Source organism: Callorhinus ursinus, unplaced genomic scaffold (assembly GCF_003265705.2).
Source record: "Callorhinus ursinus isolate GAN/ISIS: 27379988/994484 unplaced genomic scaffold, GSC_fseal_2.0 scaffold2, whole genome shotgun sequence".
In the NCBI taxonomy this organism is placed as follows: domain Eukaryota; kingdom Metazoa; phylum Chordata; class Mammalia; order Carnivora; family Otariidae; genus Callorhinus; species Callorhinus ursinus.
Window position 1 is genome coordinate 103833206 of NW_027397064.1, and position 6768 is coordinate 103839973.

General features: G+C 48.7%; 1 pseudogene; it reads right to left on the reverse strand.

The window, feature by feature from the left end:
* LOC112811236 (double-stranded RNA-binding protein Staufen homolog 1-like) overlaps positions 1 to 1799 on the reverse strand; it is a 42075-nt pseudogene extending 40276 nt beyond the window's left edge.
* Between the last annotated feature and the right edge of the window lie 4969 nt (positions 1800 to 6768).

Here is a 6768-nt window from a genome sequence, read left to right on the forward strand (position 1 = left end):
ATTAAGACAGAGATTTTGGCTCCTGCATTGGTAATATAAAAGATCATTGTGTAGTTAGAAATGAAGAGAAGGTTCAAACCTGGCCTGTTTAAATCTATAACAGGACCCCTCTCTGTCAGGCCGGGTATAGCAAGCTCTGAAGCTGACACAGAGATCTCTCCTGTGATTCACACTTTAAAAAATTTTTGGGAGTGTGAATTATGCAGGAACAAGTTTTCAGTGGCCAAACATAATTACACATTATTTCAAGCTCTTTGTATTTCTCAGACTTCATGAGCAGGGAGGATATGCACTCACTCATTCTCCCCATGCCCCCCCCTTTTTTTCAGGTTTTGTTGATTTACATGGGATCAGGCTTCTCTGTTTCTGTGCCACCCCTCCTTCCCTCTTCTGTCCAGCTCTGTAGGGGTGAGATACTGTGAATGTGTATGTTTAATATGTGTGTGTGTGTGTTTATGTACTGATACAGAGTGAGCAGGAACCAGACACACTTAATGGCCTAGAATAAATGGCTGATCAATCAGAACAGCTAAGTATCTGCTCTCTGTATATACTTATGGTGTATATTCGGTGTCTAACCATATACTTACTTATATAATTCTATAATTGTATCATGTGTATATGACTTTATTATTGATACAGACTTTGAAATATATTTTATTGTGATAAAGATGCATAACATAAAATTTATCATCTTAACAATTTCTAAGGGTATAGTTGAATAGTGTTAAACATATTCACATTGTTGTACAACCAGTCTCCAGAACTTTTTTATCTTACAAAACAAACTCTATACCGACTAACAACAGCTCCCCAATTCCCTCCACCCCCACCTCTTGGCCACTATCATTCACCTTTCTGTTGCTATGAGTTTGACTGTTCTAGATATCTCATATAAAAGGCATCACATAGTTTTTTTGTGACTGGCTTATTTCACTTACCATAATGTCATCAAGTTTCATCTATGTTGTAGCATGTATCACAATTTCTTTCCTTTTAATACCAAATAATATCCTGTTGTGTGTATATAGCACATTTTGTTATCCATTCCACTCTAGATGGACAATCTGGTTACTTCTACCTTTTGACTATTGTGAATAATGCTGCTACAAATATGGTTATACAAATATCTCTTTGAGGGGCGCCTGGGTGGCTCAGTCGTTAAGCGTCTGCCTTCAGCTCAGGTCATGATCCCAGGGTCCTGGGATCGAGCCCCACATCAGGCTCCCTGCTCAGCGGGAAGCCTGCTTCTCCCTCTCCCACTCCCCCTGCTTGTGTTCTCTCTCTCGCTGTCTCTCTCTGTCAAATAAATAATAAAATCTTAAAAAAATCTCTCTTTGAGATCTTGCTTCAATTATTCTGAATATATATTTAATAAGGAAAATCTATGTCCTAAGATGGCCGACCAAGCCAGCGAGAGAGTCCCAGTCCCTGCTCCAGGGCTCTTCCTAGTTCTTCTCCCTGCTCTGCTTCCCACATGCACCAATCCGGATTCTTCTCCCTGTCCCGCTTCACGCACGCACCAAAAGTGCCAAATATGCGGAAGTAAAAGTGTATAAATTGTCCCCTTTGTTTGTGCTCAGGGCTCAGACCTTTGGAGATCACTCTCCTCTGAGCCTGCCAGCATTAAATAAACCTCCTGTCCTCCAAGATCTCTGGGTGCCACTTGGTTCTTTCATCGGGTGATCCAGTCCTGGTTCTATAACTTTTGGTTTCCTGACCGGGAAACCCAACCGCAATGACCCATTGTTGCCACCAGTTTGGGGGCAATGGCAGGTGGTGATGGAACGAGGGGTCATAACGGAAAAGGCGCACCCTGCCTAATTTTTGGCAGTCTCCCACCCTGGTCACCTCAGGCCGGCCCTGCTCTGCTGTTTCCACCAGATGCGAGGGGACTTGGCAGGTGAGGACCTGGTCCCGACGTCAGATTCCAGTAAGGCCCAGATAGGCCCACTCCCATTGGGGTGGAAGGGAAACCTGATCACCTCCCAGAGACCTCTTAGAGGTCTCATAGGTAGGGATTCCCAGGGAGGGAATGTAATAACTTCTGGAGTGTGAATGTGTGAATGAATGTGCAGTCCGACCTGGCTTGTTCAAGCAGACTGATTCTATGACTCCACAGGTGGGCACCCTTAATGTCCCCAGAAGCCTACAGAGTCTGAGTGGGCCCGTCTGTGATTCCTTGATGTATGGCATACAGTCTATGGTGGCTCTGGAATAGTTTCTGATCATAAGTCACAACACAGAGACCACTACAGCTAAGCCTCACCTAAGCTCCTTCAGGACATAGCCAGATGGCATCCTCACCTCAGGAGGCACCCCCACTTTGTCTGTCTCTGCGCCACCACACACGGGGACATCACCATGGGGTCAGGGCAGAGTAAACCTATGGTTCTAGAGACCATGATCAAAAATTTCAAGGAGGGGTTTTGGGAGACTATGGAGTCAGGATTAACCCTGGCAAGTTGAGAACCCTATGTGAATTAGAATGGCCCATCTTTGATGTCAGGTGGCCTTCAGAAGGGACATTGGATGTCCCAATGATTCATCAAGTATGGCGAATCATAACAGGAGAACCAGGACACCCTGACCAGTTTTTGTACCTTGACTCCTGGCTAAGAATTGCTCAGATCCTTCCCCCCTGGGTGCAATTTGCTTGCAATAGGCAGGGACGGGCCAGGGTCTTAATTGCCTCATCCAAGTGACCTAAAGAAAATCAGCGAAAGCCCCAGTCTCCACAAATCCTAGTTGGAGATCTCGAGGGCGAACTGACCCTGCCCCCACTCTATGTACACAAGACTGTCTACACCTGGCCCTTCAGCTCCAGACACTCTGCTACCATTGGTTTCACTGGTGCCCCCAGGCCCAGAGGATCCACCAGCGCCCCCAGGCCCAAAAGATTCACTTTTTCCAGGACAGCAGCCAGGCTGTGCCGCAGGCCAGGTGCAGGCGCCCTCCAAATGCCTGTATGAGAGACGTGGGAACGCGAGAAGCACGATGAAGAGAGGATGGTCCAACCCGGCCGTTCCATGTTGTATTATCAGCCCTTCTCTACCACCAACCTTCTCAATTGGAAACATAACACCCCATCCTACTCTGAAGAAACTGCAGGATGGTAGACCTCATAGAATCCCTCTTCCAGACTCATCAGCCAACCTGGGAAGACTGCCAACAGTTCCTCTGCACCTTGTTTAACACAGAGGAAAGGAGGAGAATAATGAAAGGTGCACAGCAGTACCCGGAAGAGCATGCAGCAGCGGGAGTCACTCACCCTAATGCCTGGGTTAATACAGCCACACCCAAAGAGCACCCAGCATGAGACTTCACCACAACTGAGGGACAGGCCCACATCCGCTGGTAGCAGGAGGCCCTCCTCCAGGGAATCCGGGCAGGAGCTAAGAAACCCATGAACATGACTAAGGTATCCTCGGTCACTCAACAACCAGGGGAGTCCCCCGGGGACTACTACAAAAGACTATGTGAAGCCTATAGGATATACACTCCATTCTACCCCAAGGCACAAGAAAGCCAACAGATGGTAAACACCTCCTTCGTGGCTCAGGCCGCCCCAAACATCAGAAAAAAAACTTCAGAAACTAGAAGGTTTTGCCGGGATGAACATCACCCAACTAATAGAGATTGCCAATAAGGTCTACATGAACAGGGAGGTTGCAGCTCAATGGGAAGCCAACAAAAAGATGAAAAAGTCAGCCTCCTCACCACTGCCTTGAGAGAAAAGGGCAACACAAAGACAGGGAGACCCCAACCACCAAAGGTGGTTGAACCAGAACCCCCTTGGGAAAGGATCAATGAGTCTACTGTAAAGAGAAAGGGCATTAGAAAAATGAATGTCCCAGCCAGGGAAAGACTCAAAAGCCCAGCCACTACAAGAAAGAACCCTGAGAGGAGGACCTCATAGGCCTTGCAGGAATGGACTCAGACTGAGGGGGACCAGGCTCTTTCCTCCTTGGCCCCCATGAACCCATGGTCAAAATGAAGGTGGGGGCCAACCAGTGACTTTTATGGTTGATACTGGGGCTGAGTACTCTGTTGTCACATCCCCAGGGGCACCTTTCAGCAAAAGGATTGAGACCATCCTCAGGGACACCGGGATGTGGGCGATACAATAGCACTTTTGTCAGGCTTGCCAGTGCTACCCTGGGGGCCACAAGGTCCAACATGAATTCCTTTATCTGCCTCATTGACCCATCCCTCTCCTGGGCCAAGACATACTCTCCAAGCTTAGGGCTCAGATAGCATTTGAGCCCACTGGACACACTAGCCTCCGATTGAACCCAAGGCAAGAGGAGATGGGGTCTCCAATACTAGCAATTAACCACACCAAGGGAAGAAGAATGGAGGTTATTCTATGCCCAGGGCCAACCGAGCAGCCCGCCAGAGTTCAGACTCGCCTTCCCTTCAGTATGGGCTGAAAACAACCCACCTGGACTAGCCCGGAATCAGGCTCCTATCATTGTTAAACTGATCCCAGGAGCCCAACCTCAGAGGCAAAGGCAATACCCCCTTCCACAAGAAGCTAAGATCGGCATCCAAGAACATCTGACCAAACTCAAAGGAGCGGGTGTTCTAGTCAAGTGCCAGTTGGCCTGAAATAGCCCACTCCTGCCAATCAAGAAGGCAGGAGGGGGATACTGACCAGTCCAAGACCTGCAGGCCATCAGTAAGGTGATCATCTCTCTGCACCCAGTGGTCCCAAATCCATACATCCTCCTCAGCCAAATCCCAGGGTTGACTAGATGGTTCACTTGCCTAGATTTGAAGGATGCCTTCTTCTGCCTCCACTTAGCACCTCAGAGCCAGCCACTGTTTGCCTTTGAATGGTCTGAACCTGATACAGGGCGCCAAAAGCAAAAGACTTAGACACGCCTCCCACAGAGGTTTAAAAACTCACCAACCCTCTTTGGGAAGCACTGGCTGCAGACCTCACCAGCTTCCCGAGAGGCCACACGATGCACCCTCCTCCAGTATGTGGATGACCTCCTCCTCACCAGTGACACAGAAGAAGATTGCACAAAAGGAACAAAGGCCCTCCTACAGCTCCTGTCAGACTCGGGATACCGAGCCTCATGGAAGAAGGAATAAATCTGCCAACAACAGGTCCGATACCTTGGTTTCCTCCTCACTGAAGGGAAAAGAGAACTAGGGCCAGAGAGGAAAAGGGTTATCATCTCCCTGCCACAGCCCCAGACAAAAAGGGGCCTACAAGAATTCCTGGGGGCTGCAGGATTCTGCCACATCTGGATCCCTGGTTCTCAGCAATAGCAAGACCCCTTTATGATCTCTTAGGGAGACCAGATCAAGAACCGCCTGCCTGGACTGAGGAAGCAGAAGCCGTTTTCACAGAGATAAAGACTGCCCTGGGGTAGGCTCCAGCCCTGGGCCTACCAGATGTAGAAAAACCCTTCAGTCTCTTTGTGCATGAAAAGGAAAAAATGGCACTCGGAGTACTCACCCAGACTGTTGGATCCTGGCAAAGGCCAGTTGCTTACCTGTCAAAGAAGCTGGACCCTGTGGCAGTGGGATGGCCACCGTGCCTCAGGGATCTGGCAGCCACAGTCCTACTCATCAAGGAGGCAGACAAACTTACCCTGGGGCAAGAACTTAAGATCAAGGTCCCTCATGAAGTTGTGTCCCTCATGAACGCACAGGGACACCACTTCCTTTCCAACTCTCAGCTAGCACAATACCAAGGGCTCCTCTGTGAAAACCCATGGGTCACCCTCAAGACAGTAAGGACATTAAATCCAGCAACCTTTCTCCTCACAGAAGAGAGGGAATGAGACCATGACTGCTCTGAGGTGACTGATGAAATCTATGTGAGCTGTCCAGATCTGTAGGATCAAGCATAAAGAATCCAGAGCTCACGCTGTTCAGCGATGGCAGCAGTTACCTACAAGAGGGTGGCCGGAAAGTGGGTTATGCAGTAACCACAACCACTGAAGTCCTAGAAGCTAAGGAATTACCAGCTGGATGGTCAGCTTAATGGGCTGAATTATATGCGTTAGTCTGAGCCCTCACCCTTGGTGAGAAGTCAACATCTATACTGACTCTTGGTATGCCTTTGCTACTGTACATATACATGGGGCCAACTACAAGGAAAGGGGCCTCCTAATTGCAGCAGGCAAAGCTATGAAGAACAAGGAGGAGATACTGAGACTCCTCGAAGCCATCTGGCTTCCAAAGGAAGTAGCAATCCTGCACTGTAAGGGACACCAGAAAGGAGACGACCTCATAGCGTGGGGAAATCATCTAGCAGATGAGGCAGCCAAGACTGCAGCCAGTGAGGATGTGGACAGAGCCATTTCCCTCACCATGGCCCTAACACCCCTGGAAGAAGTCTCTCCACCTAGTTACACTAAAAAGGTAAAGGAATGGGCCATGGCTGAGGGAGCCACCCTGACTGAAAAGGGATGGTAGATAATGCCAGACAGGCACATCTTTGTTTCAACAACTGGAGGGCATCTAGTCAAGGAATACCACCAACTCACTCATCTGAGAAAAACTGCATTAGAAGCCCTTCTCAAGAAGCACTACTACATCAGTCAGCTGCCAGTACTATGCCGAGTAACGAGTGAATGATGCATAACATGTGCTAAATATAATGCTCGGTCTGCACCACCCCGCCAGGTGTCCAGAGGATGGGAGCAACACCCTTTGAAGATCTAGAGGTAGACTTCACAGATGTGCAGCTGAGCAGGAGGTTCAGATATCTTCTAGTAATAGTATGCACAAACTCTGGGTGGGTTG